General features: G+C 51.3%; 1 long non-coding RNA gene across 1 annotated transcript in view; it reads right to left on the reverse strand.

Annotated features, from left to right (window-relative positions):
• The window catches only part of LOC141258123 (uncharacterized), a 62,323-nt gene extending 47,575 nt beyond the window's left edge, over window positions 1–14,748 (reverse strand). The window contains exons 1-2 of the long non-coding RNA XR_012318205.1: window positions 14,304–14,748; window positions 14,066–14,116 (exon numbers count right to left, since the gene is read on the reverse strand). This is a non-coding gene — a long non-coding RNA (uncharacterized lncRNA). The remainder of the gene's footprint in view (window positions 1–14,065; window positions 14,117–14,303) is intronic.
• Window positions 14,749–14,976: the final 228 nt, after the last annotated feature.

Here is a 14,976-nt window from a genome sequence, read left to right on the forward strand (position 1 = left end):
ACCACCACCCTCTTTACCATCTGGGCCAGATTCAAGGTCTCAGGCTGGAGCCACCTTCCTTTTTACTAGCTGCAGCAAATCATATGCCTGAGACCTGGCGGGTCGGGCCTCCACAAAGGTCCATGAAAACACCGGTTGGACTCTCACATATGTACTAACCCCCAGTTGGGCAAGGATCTCGCCATTCAGCTTCCCATAGTCATGGACAACCTCCCTACTGAGGTCAAAGTAGGCCTTCTGCGCGTCTCCCACCAGAAACAGAACCAACACTTCAGCCCACTGGTCGGCTGGCAGGCACTCTCGCTCCACTGTGCATTCGAAGACTGTGAGGAAGGCTTCCATGTCGTCCTCAGGACTCATCTTCCTCAATGCTTCTCTTACTTTGTCCAATGCCTCACGACGGTTCGGTGTTGGTGTTGTCTCCCGTACAGCTGTAATCTGTTGCAGAATAAGATCATTAGTCTTCTGCTGCTGCTGATGCTGTTCCTGCTGTTGCTGCTAGAGATGCAGCTGCTGGGTGAGCACCAACTGCTTCAGTAGCTCCTCCATGTTGTCGGCAGGCCTGAGCCTGAAGTGCAACAGGCGTTTTGCTTTCCATGGCTCTGTGTTTGCTTCACACAGACCTGTGTTGCAGAGCCGCCTGCTCTACAGCTTGCAGACAAAACACTGACAACCCAAAACCTTTGCTGCAGGACTTTGAATGAAATCTGTGGCCATGGGTCACTTGTAAGACCTGGCTGGAGGGAGTGAACCGCCCCTCTGTCACCTGTAGTTCACTTGCAAAATAAAAGCCCATGCCGGTTTTCTTAATCCAATTTAGCCAAATAGCTTGACCAAGTTCAAACGTTACTTTTATTTTGCACTGCAACCACAGCTGTTTCTGTGATAGCAATGCACTCCAGTGGGTTCAATATGCCTCTATGCACATCCTGGGAGATACACTGTCCCTCCATATGATCCCTCTCACTGCCTCACAAGGTGTAGAAGGCACAGATCGACCACGCCCTCTCTCTCCCTGCAGTACCTACACCACCACCCCTAGCAACACGGCCATGTCCCCTATTTGATGCTCTCCTCATTCTTTGCACCCCAAAAAAGTGCAGAGTATTACACAGCCTGTATACAGAGAGAGAGTGGCAAGCAGATTATTACACTGCCTGTATGCAGCGTGCCCCCACAGAGCCTGTTTTCAGAGTACCCCTCAAAAGATAAATTAACAAAAAACACAAAAACAGTGTTGGGTCCCTCCTCCTGCAACTCTTCCACCTACACCTTTTCCTCAACCTACTCCTCCACTTAGACCTCCGCCTGCTGGTTCTAGATTGTTGTTTTTTTAAACTTCTGTTTTTTTAAGTCATTTTCCGATCTAAATTTGTTTGCAGGGCAATTGTCCTGCTCTTACCAACATTTTGCTTTATTTTGCAGCCCCCTTGCCCTTACGATGACCATTTTACAGACATTTTAAAGGGAATCTGTCACCCCCTGGGAGATATTAGACCTCTACTATGGGCATACAGGTTATAAAATGTAAATCTATACATACCTGTATGGCCCATAGTAGAGGTCTACTTGCAGAGAAATGTGTTTTTAAAAAATCTGTTTTCAGATGCTTGGTTTCTGGGGAACACCAAGGAATCCCCGCCTATCTGATTAGGAAGCCCAGAAATCGACACCTATCAGTTTATTTAGCATATTCCCCCCTCCCCTGCATGTCACAGGGCCCGGTGACGTGCACTCGTCTCACTCGCTTCCCGCGCATGCGCACATCGCCGCTATCATCAGGAGTGCTTTTTTTGCTCCCGGCCCCGTTTGTCTCTGCAGTGTTCTAGTGCAAAGGCGCCCGGAAGTCACAGTGACTACCCGTCGCCTATGCAGTAGAACACTGCAGAGAAAACCTGGGCCGGGAGGAAAAAAAAGTGCTCCTGATGATAACGGCGATGTGCGCATGCACGGGAAGTGAATGAGAAGAGTGCACATCACAGGGTCTCATATCTCCCAGGGGGTGACAGATTCCCTTTAAGTTCTCATCTTACACCTGCCTCTTGCCGATATCATACTCTTCTATAGCTCTGCTGCAATTACATTTGATTGACCCCTTGTGTTCTGACCCAGCTTCTGTTCCACATTTACCCTGCTGTTTAAATTTGTTTTCTTTTTTTTACTCTTCTGTTTGACATCTCTCTCTGTTGTATTCCCCTGAACTTGAACTGGGCTATCTACTGAGTACATTTTCAAAGTGCTCACATAGCAATATGTCAGCTTTGACTTCCTGAAGATAAGATATGGGTCTACAAAAAGAACAAAGATAAGAACAGGAAGGCACCAGGCTTTAGAGCATAACAAGCTGAGCAAACTCTTATACATATTTATGGGGAAAGGCTCAGTATAACTAGTAATTTATTCATTTAAACCTTTGATGGCCTTAGGAGTCCAGTGGGTGGTCCTGCAATATATAGGTGTGCATATTTATGCATCCACCATTTTATGATTATGACAAATATCGAATTTCAATTCGTTAAGGCTTCCATACACACTAGATACCTATTGGCCATACAATTGTTCGGCCTACAGCTATCTTTCCCGATTCCGCCATATGCAGGAACGCTTAGCTCAGCTGACTACTTCTGTGTTCTGTATGATAGTGTAACATCCCTGGCGGTGTGCTGGCATGGCCTACCATCTCCCATCATGCAAGACCGCTAACTTACCTGCCAGTCCAGGCTGTGCATTATGCTCCTCTACTTGCTGTGTGCATGTCTCTTGTCTGCTGGCTTAGGGCGGTGGCGCTGGAACTTCCTGATTCTTAAAGTTACAGTGTGCGCAGTCCTAATGCGCCCCCAGCCTATTGCTGTGAGTCACTGGATACTTAAACCTCCTCCACCCAGTGGGAGGTGCCTGAGCAACACTTTCTTACAGTGTGTTCTGTGCAACTGTGAGTTGCCAGGTTCTGTCCTGTATCTTGCCTGTTTCTGCCACCCTGGGGGCTGAGTACACAGGCCTGTACCTGTGTCATCTATCTTTCCTGTTCTGCCACCCTGGGGGATGAGTACCCAGGCCCTTTACCTGTATCTGTGACTTCTAGTCTATTTCTGCCACCCTGGGGGCTGAATGCCCAGGCTGGTTCCTGTCTGAACTGTGTCCTAGCCCGTTACCTGTTTGTCTCTATGTCCGATCCTTCCCTTTTCCTGCAGTGTCTGAACCAGTACCTAACTCCAACTCGTTGTCTCTGTACTTCTGTTTGTGAGTTCTGTGTCCACTCGCTACTTCATAGCAAGTACCTTGTGTGTATCTGGTTCTGCTTGTCCCGTTTCCCTGCCTCCGTATCTACCTCCTGTGTTCTAGCTATCTTCCTGTGTTTTCCCTGTCCCTGTCTGTTCCATGTGAACAAAGCCTTGCTCCTCTTTCTGTCCGCACCTGCGGCTCTGCTCCGCTTCCCCTCCGCACCTGCGGCTCTGCTCTGCCCTGCCCCGCTTCCCCTCCGCACCTGCGGCTCTGCTCAGCCCTGCAGTAATAGCAAAGTGAGGAGGGTTCCACTATTATAATGTAGAAGGATCAGCCTGACACATACAGTTTGTAAGTAATGACCAAAAAAAGGAAAAAGGAAAAAGACTGTATGCATAGGCAGGGATCACTATAAGTCAATATTTATTAGACAACGACCATATAAACAACACCACAATGTATTAAAAACACTTAAAACATGAATGCATTAAAGCATTGGTGCCGTCATATAATAAGTATGGCAAACGCAACTGATAAGATGAAGCATAAGTAGAAGGTCAGAAAATGGTGTAACTGAACCAGAAGGGGAGCCATCATCTATACCTGGGGGGTAAGTAAGCAACCAAAAGCCCCACGTGTATCGCCGCTACACAAGCAGCTTCATCAGGGGAGGCGATTGTGGTTAGTTTGCCTATTGGCCTTATATTTGTCTCAGCTTAATTTTACCTTGGCCTTTGTCTAGTAAATATTGACTTATAGTGATCCTGCCTATGCATACAGTCTTTTTCCTTTTTCCTTATTTTGGTCTGCTCTGCCCTGCTCCGTCTCCCCTCTGCACCTGCGGCTCTGCTCTGCTCTGCCCTGCTCCGCTTCTCCTCCGCACCTGTTGCTCTGCTCTGTTCTGCCCTGCTCCACTTCCCCTCTGCGCCTGCGGCTCTGCTCTCCCCTGCTCCACTTCCCCTCCGCACCTGCGGCTCTGCTCTGCTCCGCTTCCCCTCCGCACCTGCGGCTCTGCTCTGCTCTGCCCTGCTCCGCTTCCCCTCCGCGCCTGTGGCTCTCTTCCTGTATCCCAGTCTGTACTGGTCCCTATCCAGCCTGTTTACCTACCTGACAGTACCCGCCTTTCTGCATACCAGCCGTGCCTGCCAGTACCCGCCTGTCTGCATACCAGCCGTGCCTGTCAGTACCCGCCTGTCTGCATACCAGCCATGCCTGACAGTACCAGCCTGTCTGCATACCAGTCGTGCCTGCCAGTACCCGCCTGTCTGCATACCAGCCAAACCTGCCTGTTCCTGCATTCCCCGGTGTGGGTCAACAGCTGTGTGACCGGGGTCTGACCTGTAGAAGCACCTGGGCCACCTCCCACGTCTCTCCTCGGACCACGGATTAGATTAAGCCGCCGTGTGTCCGTGGTCGGATCTGGCGAGGTCCCTAGTCACGCCCCTCAAGGCATTCCTCACTTCGTGGCCCAGTGGGACCACTAACCATGCTCATGCTAAACAGTCAGGGTGTGAGCGTAACAGTTTGCTCAGGCCATGGTTCCCGTTGGCCCTTCGCTCTCAGAGACATTTGAATCCTTGTCTGGCGACTACATGCTCCAAGAAATTTTTTTTTCACAAGCTGAGGTCCAAGCGATTTACGCACCAGCCCAAATGGAGCTATCAGCACTCGTTCCTGCGGATCCACCATGGTACTATGGGGATCCAAAACAAAGCCGTGCGTTTGTGGAGCAATGCATGCTGCATTTCAAATTCTATGCTCACTATTTTCCCACCGATCGGGTTAAAGTAGTATTTCTGATGTCCTACCTAGCGGGTGATGCCTTGAATTGGATCACCCCACTATGGGAAGCAAGGGATCCTATCATCTCTGACCTACAGGCCTTCCTGGTGGCCTTTCTTATGGTCTTCGATGACCCTGACCCTTCTGCGAATACTTCTTCTCCCAATATCCTGGAGCAGTCTAGATGGGTGATGCGTGAAGTAAGCCCACCTGTTCCCCAGCTTGAAAAGGCAGCTACCCATGCAAAATCCACGGAGGATAACAGTGTTCAGCAGACAAAGCAGAATACTTCCCTTCCCAACTCTAAGAGGCAGTCCAGATGAGCCAGACATAGAGGAAAGCCGTCTTGTCAGGTACTGTCCTCCCAAAGACCCCCTGTTTCCCAGCCTGTAGAGGCAGCTTCCTGTGCAGAATCCATGAAAGTTGACTATGTTCGTCAGGCAAAGCAGAAGCCGGAACTCAGTCATGAAATTGGATTGCGGTATCGCTGCGGTTGTATGGAACACTCTAAAGGTCTTTGTTCTGCGAAGTTTGGGGAGTCCCAAAGTCTCGGGCCAGTAGGAGAGGCTGCCCTTGGCGTTAGTGTTTCCTCTCCACAGATGACTGTGACTGTCTCCGTGGCAAGTGAAGGCCTCGGATTAACCGGAAGTTTAAGGCTGAAAGCCATGAAGAGTCGGTGTCTGATCCCCGTCCGACAACTCCAGAATCCGGTTTGGGCATTGTCAGGGGTAGGACGAGCCCTACTCAGAAGCAGTCAAAACATGTCTGTACAAATTAAGCTCCAGATTGGAGCATTACACATGAAGAAGATCACATTCCAGGTGGTGTCTGTTTTACCCACAGGTCGTCCAGAGCCGAGATCTCTAGTGCCTGCTCAGGTCTGGAGATCCTGCATGGTGTTTCTTGTGGGACTGCTGAGATGCAAGGGGTGTCCGGTTCCCGTACCTTCAGGACAGTCAGCAATGTCTTCTCCTTCTTCACCAGATCTGGTAGTCGCTGACTCGCTGTGCGCTGAAGTCTCCGAAGGAAGGGAAGCGGAGGCGATGTCCCCACACAGTCTCGACGATTGTTCCAATGATCTGGCTTCAGGTACCACCCCGCCTCGTAGATGTGTCATCTCTGAGACCAGACTGAAGATGGTCCCGAAGCAAGGATCTTCCATCTCTAATAAGTCAGGCAAGAAGTCCATCAAGGCGATGGCTACCCCAAAGTCTCTGCACCCCTCCTACCAGACGACAGACCCCCAGTTGCCTCTTGAATCCTCCGGGGTGCTACCTGATGATAAAAAATGGAGACTTTCCTACACCCTGTTCCTGGTACTTCGCCCACTTCATCCAGTAAGCTTGGCAAAGTGTACGTTAAGGCGGTGGTTACCCCCGAGTCTCTGCACCCCTCCAACCTGGTGGAGGATCTCCATTTGTCCCTTGAATCCTTTGGAGTGCTACCCGATAATAACAAATGGAGATAGACTTTCCTATGTCCTGTTCCTGGTACTTCGTCCACTTCATCAGATGCTGAGGATGGCTCAATGGGAGGAAGCATCCTAGTCACCAAATGGTGAGACCTGTCTCGTTCCCTCTAGTAGACAGAAAAGGTAGTCTTCTTGAAGAGAAGTCTTGGGAGTCCATTGAGAAGGATCGGCCTCCAACTTCTCTGCAAAAAATCCTTGATAGCTAGAAGAAGAGGGGGCGTAAAGGCAGGGTACTGTAACATCCCTGGCGGCATGCTGGCATGGCTTACCATCTCCCACCATGCAAGACCGCCAACTTACCTACCAGTCCAGGCTGTGCACTATGCTCCTCTACTTGATGTGTGCATGTCTTTTGTCTGCTGGCTTAGGGCGGCGGCGCTGGAACTTCCTGATTCTTAAAGTTACAGTGTGTGCAGTCCTAATGCGTCCCCAGCCTATTGCTGTGAGTCACTGGATACTTAAACCTCCTCCACCCAGTGGGAGGTGCCTGAGCAATACTTTCTTACAGTGTGTTCTGTGCTACTGTTAGTAGCCCCTTAGTAGCCCCTTACCTGTATCTGTGACTTCTAGTCTATTTCCGCCACCCTGGGGGCTGAATGCCCAGGCTCGTTCCTGTCTCAACTGTGTCCTAGCCTGTTCCCTGTTTGTCTCTATGTCCAATCCTTCCCTTTTCCTGCAGCGTCTGAACCAGTACCTAACTCCAACTCGTTGTCTCTGCACTTCTGTTTGTGAGTTCTGTGTCCACTCGCTACTTCATAGCAAGTACCTTGTGTATATCTGGGTCTGCTTGTCCCGTTTCCCTGCCTCCGTATCTACCTCCTGTGTTCTAGCTATCTTCCTGTATTTCCCTGTCCCTGTCTGTTCTATGTTAACAGAGCCCTGCTCCGCTATCCCTCCGCACCTGCGGCTCTGCTCTGCCCTGCTCCGCTTCTCCTCCGCACCTGCGGCTCTGCTCTACCCTGCTCCGCTTCCCCTCCACACCTACGGCTCTGCTCTACCCTGCTCCGCTTCCCCTCCGCACCTTTAGCTCTGCTCTGCCCTGCTCCGACTCCATTCCGCACCTGCGGCTCTGCTCTGACCTGCTCCGCTTCCCCTCCGCACCTGCGGCTCTGCTCTGCTCTCCCCTGCTCCGCTTCCCCTCTGCACCTGCGGCTCTGCTGTGCCCTGCTCCACTTCCACTCCCAGCCTGTGGCTCTGCTCTGCCCTGCTCCGCTTCTCCTCCACACCTGCGGCTCTGCTCTGCCCTGCTCCTCACCTGTGGCTCTGCTCTGCTTCACTTCCCCTCAGCACCTGTGGCTCTGCTCTGCTCTGCCCTGCTCCGCTTCCCCTCTGAACCTGCGGCTCTGCTCTGTCCTGCTCCGCTTCCCCCCCGCGCCTGTGGCTCTGTTTCTGTATTCCAGTCTGTAATGGTCCCTATCAAGCCTGTTTACCTACCTGCCAGTACCCGCCTGTCTGCATACCAGCCGTGCCTGCCAGTACCCGCCTGTCTGCATACCAGCCGTGCCTGCCAGTACCCGCCTGTCTGCATACCAGCCGTGCCTGCCAGTACCCGCCTGTCTGCATACCAGCTGTGTGACCAGGGTCTAACCTGGAGTAGCACCTGGGCCACCTCTCACGTCCCTCCTCGGACTACGGAGTCGATTAAGCCGTCGTGTGTCCGTGGTCGGATCTGGCGAGGTCCCTAGTCATGCCCCTCTAGGCACTCTTCGGTTCGTGGCCCAGTGGGACCACTAACCACGCTCACGCCAAACAGTCCGGGTGTGAGCGTAACAGATAGATATGCTGAAAAGCTTTTCTGGTGATGGCTTAACTCCAGGAAATTCAATGGGCTGGATCCTTCTCTCTCCAGACATCATCTTTCAGAGAATAGTTGTGAGGCCCCAGCACATATTAGACTGTCACTCTGACTCGCCCCCTGGGCCGTGGGGCACTCGGAGCCGGGCGATAGGGAAACGATGGGGGTAGTGGTGGCAACCCGGTTCCGTAGCTCAGGGTGGTCAGACCAATGGTAGTCTGCTATGTGCTGTTGAAAATGTCCGACTACGCCACCTGTGGATAGCCGTTATTATGAACCGCCGCTGCAAGGTAATCCCCTGAGGCTGATGGTGTGTGCAGCTGAGATTGGATAACTCCCCACGGGAAGAGTGTAGCCCCAGGGCAGTGCAATGGATGGTGGGGGGGATGGTGCAGGGAGTCCCAGTTCCGGTAGTGCAGGAGGAGCGAGAAAGTACACAGACAACGTACTGCAGTCCAATGTCTTTTACTCACAGTTCATGTGCTCCGGGTCACTTCGGCACCAGTAGTGACCGCCCGAGCCGTGCTGCGTCCACCAGGTGTGGGGCTCGGTCAACTCCCAGGCAATTCAGGAGTCTGGCTCAGGACCCCCTTTTATCCTTTCTCTGGCCTGCCTCACCAGTGACCCACTTTTGTCCAGCTGCCGCGGATCTGCGCGGGTAAACGTGGGCCCCGTTCCCCGCTGTCCTATATGGTGCCTTCCTAGCAGGTTTGATGAGGTGTCGCACCAATAAATGATCACGACCTCCGGTCTTTGGCTGAGGGTTGTTTCTCCTCCACCAACTTGGGATCCGGTACCCTTAATCTGCCTGACCCTTCACCCTGTATTCTCATGGGATCTTAGGGTCCCTTCCACCTTCTTGTTTCTGAGCCTTTCCACACTTTGGATACTTCTCTTTCTGTTTCTGTTCCTTTCTGTTCCTTTCTTCTACTCCGGCCTTCACTCTAGGCCTGTCTCATGGAGCTGGGCCGAGGCTGAGCCACAGCTACCTGTCACATCTCCACTCTGCTTCTTCTCTGACTGAACTGACTTCTTCCACTCCCAGAACTAAGATGGTGCCCACCTTATATACCCTTCCCTAGTGTGTGAGCTCAGGTGACCAGCAACCAATGAGCTCCTTCCTATGCTCAGAAACCAACCCCTATCTGCTCCTACACCACTGGGTATTCCTCCCCCCTCCCCACTCCAGTCAGGGACATGGTCTGTCGTGCCTGCATTTCTGTCTAATGGGAGCACCGTTGAACTGTCCCTCGGAAATGGGGTGAGTGTGCTGTATGCAGCTAACTGAGCCCTGGTCCACACTCCATCCTTATCTGGGAGTGGAATATCACACCTCTGGCAGAGGTGCAATACCCCTGTAGCTGCCGAGCCCTCGGGGCGCTACATTCCCCCCTGGTAAACCACAGCACGTCCTCGGGCTGGAACAGAGCAAAACAATTAAATACAGGACATGCAAACTTTTTCAAAACTTTTCACATTAGGAAACAGACAACGCAGTTCAATTCCCTTCAGGGGAAACACTTTCTTCACTTGTTACACTATTATAAAACACTTTACTAACACTTCTGGAACTCTTTTGACATATAAACATTATAGAAAACAGTCACAGTACTATTTAGCAGCATATAAAACTTAGACGTTGCAGTCTTGTTATAAAACCAGTAGGGGGGGCTTTAGGAAGCGCAACTATTTACAGGGGATTGGCCGTTCCCAGTCCTCGGCCGGTTGGAAAGGGGAATGGCTGCTCTCAGTCCTCAGCCAAGTTAGGGATGTGGGGGGGGGGGTAACGTTCACACAGTCAACAGTTTCACAACAGTTCTTGTACCCTGATGGGTAACTATTTACACAGGTACTTTGCCACTCACTAGTAGCGGTGTCCTCCAGATGGTCCTTCCTCCTCCTCATACTGTTCTTCAGACCCGTCTGGGTCCTCTTGGCTTTCCTCTTAGCCATAGTGCTGCAGCTCCTCCTCTGTAAGCCGATGGACATGGAGGGCGTACGGTCCTTTTGCGCCCTCGTGTCGGGTAAAGGTGACCACATCACCTGGGTAAAGGTCACGTCCACGGTGTCCCTCGGGTAGATGACTTTCAACGTCCCTGCGGGTTACAAAGACGTCGCCGACGGTGTCTGGATCTCTTATAAAGCCCCAGCCGTTCTCCATGTGGAACTAGATCACGGTCCCGGTGGCTCGGGGACCGCGGGCGGCCCTGGGGTCTTGACGGGCTTTGCGCTTTTGCTCAGCGCTTCGGGCCTGGAGCCGCTCCTCCCTAGCGCGCCTCTCTCGCCGTTCCCTTTCGAAGGTCGCCAGCTGCTGTTGACAAGCCTCTAGCCGACGGACCGTGTCCGCCCGGGTCTCCTGAGTGAACCCCATTAAGTTCTCACCGGCGGGGTCCCACTCAAATTGAGAGTCTTCTAGTGGGAGCGGGGTGACCTCTACGGGCTCCGGAGCCGGTATCAGAGGCTCGCGCGGGGGCTGGGTTTCCCATGGCTGACCGCTGGTCAGTTCCGCTGGCCACTCCAGCGGCAGTCCATCCGGACCAGTATGATGGGCAAACAGGTCCGCGCCCAGCGGTGGTATAGTGGATGGACCCGGTTTGGGAGCAGCGCCCGGGGGCACTCGGCCCTGCAACCAGGCCGGGGGTCTTTTGGTTAGATCCGGTGGCAGCCCAGTCTGGGAAGGGGGCGCTGGTTGGGTAACGGCGCCCGGGTTAACTAGGCCTTGCGACCGGGCCGATGACGCTTCCTTCTTTATGGCACCCGGGGTCAAGAGGCGTGGCGCCGGGTGGGGCGTGGCCGCGGCGCTCGCCGCTTGAGGCCTAGCTGGGAGCAGTGGCGGCGCGGCAACAGGTGCGGTGAGTGGGGCTTCGGGTTCTGCAACGGAAGGCTGGGGCAGGCTTGCAGCTGCTGGGCCTGGGGTGGTAACGTCCCCTGTACTTGCCTCAGTCCTCGTGGCTCCCTCCGCGGCGTCGTCTCCGGCCCTCACTCCTCCTGCACCGTCCTCAGAGGCAGGCAAACTCCGGGGTGCGGGTGAGGCCTGTCGCTGGTGGGTTCCAGCCTGCCGGGCCAGTTCCTCCCTCCACTCGATGAGCGCACCCCGCTGCGCCCGGACCATCCTCCGCTCCAGGTTCTCCAGTGCAGCTTGCGCACGCTCCGGGTCTCTAAGGAGCTGGGCTAGGACCTCTGCCAGGCTGCAGGGGGGTTCAGCCTGCAGCAGGCTCCAGGCCAAAAGGTTGGTGTGGCTGAATGCGTCCATTCCCGGGTGCGGTCTGTCCAGACTGATCCAGACCGCGCCCTGCCCCACAGTTTTCTTCTCTTCCCACCCCCATTGGGGGTGGTCCCGGGGCAACTTGGTGACAATCACTTTCAGGGGCAGCCCCCCCACGTTGATAGACATTTCCACAGCCCCACTCATGGCTGTTGGGGGCGGGCTCCTTCTTTGGCGCCATTCTGGGACCTGGCCCACGATGGGAGGTGGCTTCCTGTGGTCTTTTGGCGCGCACATTATGGCGCTCGTTCTTCTGGGGCGGGCGCCATCTTTAACACAGTGAAACAGTCTCTTTTCAGGCATGCAATACCCGTTTGTGGCGGGTTGGTTACTATCCTGCTGACTACGCCAAAGCTGACTCGCCCCCTGGGCCGTGGGGCACTCGGAGCCGGGCAATAGGGAAACGATGGGGGTAGTGGTGGCAACCCGGTTCCGTGGCTCAGGGTGGTCAGACCAATGGTTGTCTGCTATGTGCTGTTGATAATGTCCGACTACGCCACCCGTGGATCGCGGTTATTATGAACCGCCGCTGCAAGGTAATCCCCTGAGGCGCCTTCCTATGCTCAGAAACCAACCCCTATCTGCTCCTACACCACTGGGTATTCCTCCCCCCTCCCCACTCCAGCCAGGGACATGGTCTGTCGTGCCTGCATTTCTGTCTAATGGGAGCACCGTTGAACTGTCCCTCGGAAATGGGGTGAGTGTGCTGTATGCAGCTAACTGAGCCCTGGTCCACACTCCATCCTTATCCGGGAGTGGAATATCACACCTCTGGCAGAGGTGCAATACCCCTGTAGCGGCCGAGCCCTCGGGGCGCTACAACTCAATCCCGCCTATGTCTGCAGGTTTGTCTAAGATATATAGAACAATGAAAACAATGTGGAACATGAAGCCCTGGCCTAGAGATTTTTCAGTTTTATATACTCCAAAGCTTATTCAGCGAATAATAAAAGGTTCTGCAACTTGTTTTCTTCTAAATATATTACTCAGGAATCGGATCTAATGAATATGGACTATTCTACCAAGAAAGGTTGTTGGCATTGTTGTCAATTTTAGGCTTCTTTTCTTGAGTGTAGGTTGAATATAAGTGTTAGTCTGGGTTGTTATTGACAACATTGACACTTTTCATTAGAACACTATTCCTGCAATTACCTCCTTTGTGTTGTAATTCCTCCCCACTTTAAAGTTATTTGCCCATAGTGAATGTAAACATTGCTTATATTAAGGGAACCTGTAGGCAGGTTTTAAAACCACAAAGTAATGTTATCATAGTAAAGTACCTGTAACGATAAATACTTCCATACCTTTATATTACAGATCTGTGTCTCTGTCTTATACTGTAATCCAGAGAATTCTTTTGTAAATGAGCTCACAAGTGCATGCGCTCAGCCTGAATTTACACCTCACCAGCCTCTCTTCCTCTTTTTCCTACCATGGCTAACCTCCTTTCACTGATTGACATGTCACTGGTCTCTGTGACTGGCTCCCCCGGAGCAACATCTGCCATCACTCAAGGGGAGGCACATGCGCAGATGGATATTCCAGCTTTCGCAACGTCATTAGGATGTTACTGCACCTGCACCCCAGAATGAGAGTGCCTGCCCAATATGTTGGCCGGAAGAGCAGGTTACAGAGACGAATGCCCTGTCAATCACTGACTGGAGGGCGAGGACAGGGGGGATAAAGAGGCCAAAGTAGCCTGAGAGCAATTAGTGCAGACATAGCCCCTGCACTTGTGAGCTAATTTGCATACAAATTAGCTGATGGATTATGAATCAACGGAGACACAGACTAATAATATAAAAGTTTGTAAGTAGTTATCATTATAGCTACTATACTGTGATGATGTTACTTTGAGATCGAAAACCTACTGATATATTCCCTTTAAGAGGCAGAAAACACATGGCTGCTGATGCTACTATTCATGCTACTACTCTACTACCATTACTTTTGCAAACCCGTGACTGTTAGATATAATCATGAATATTTAGCATCTGAATTTAAACAAGAATGTTTCATTCAAGGTTTACAGCAGGGGCAGTTGTGTAGATCCCACCGCTGCCAACAGTTTGTCAGGGAGACGCAAGTCTGCTGCCTCCAATCATCAGAACAATTATGCAATTGGCTGACGAGTGATGGACGAGGCCGTGGCTGCTTCCATTTCTAGGCCCGTTATTGGGGAATTCACAGTGAGCGTATATGGTATATACACCTCCGAATCCAACTCATGGAATATATATATGTACCCTGGTACAGTCACTACCAGCTGTACAATAACAGATGTAACCACTACCTGCCACCACCAATCATTTATGCAGGCCGATTGGACACCCATTCAAGGTAGCATATGGCTTCAGGGGTGCGGTTTAGAGAGCAAGAGGAACAGAACTATTACATTTTATATATTTAATCTTGAAAAGGTAGGCAGTGTTTATAAAAAATATAGAAAGATTTTACAAAATGGGAGCAAGCAATTAGGTATATACAATTACATGAAATAAAAAGGAATAATGAAAGATAAGCACTAAACCTGATATGAATGCCAACGTTTCGGCTTACATCAGGCCTTTGTCAAGGCAATCTGTACAAAATCACAAAAGATATAAACATATCAGATAAACAAAAAAGAAACATCTCATAAACAGGCAATTTATCTCCGAGACATAGTATGATCTGTCCATTACTACTATAGAACCCCTATTCTGTCCCCATGGCTGTGCTGTAAATATATGGCTCTGTGAGACGCTGTCTCTTCAACCTGTACTTACAATGGTGATGGTCGCAGATAGGTTAACTCAGCTGCAGGCACACACGTTGTGAAGAATCCAGAAGAAGGTTTATTTTTCTTGCATGAATCTTGTGAGAATGCATACATAGCAGCAGGTAAAAAGGAACTTTCCTTAGACAGATTGAGAGCACATGAGCGTCTGACGGTGCCAAGATGGTGAAAGAGGAAATACAGGGAAAAAGAAGGGAGGGGTTAGCTACAACACAGTCACATTAGAGAGAGACAAGGAGAGAGAAGAAACAAACTTAAGGACGGTGAACCTTACAGCCATACAATAACCAGCAATACATGAAAACTGCAAGAAGTCCAAACATAGTCCATAAATTTCCCATTCATGGAATATAACAATCTTTAGATTTCACAATGACTTATTTGTGATGTTTCAATGGTGTCAAACGTCGACCTAAAAGACAAAAAATAAACATACAGGTATGCAACAATAACAATTGTAGTCCAATTGGTGTAGTTCAATTTTCAGTTTGAGGCTTGAAGTCCTCAACGACAGGATAGTCCGAGTCCATAATGAAAACCCATCTTCAGATTGGGGAAGCCGCAACATGCAAACACTTCCACCAACCCAACAATCCACTGGAGAAAGTTCAAATGTTCCAACACAGATGAAGGTACAGTATGTGGCGGTAGACTCCCCGCCG

The sequence above is a fragment of the Phyllobates terribilis genome, unplaced genomic scaffold (genome assembly GCF_046119375.1).
Source record: "Phyllobates terribilis strain yellow unplaced genomic scaffold, ASM4611937v1 Scaffold_3__8_contigs__length_932513732, whole genome shotgun sequence".
NCBI classification, from domain to species: Eukaryota; Metazoa; Chordata; class Amphibia; order Anura; family Dendrobatidae; genus Phyllobates; species Phyllobates terribilis.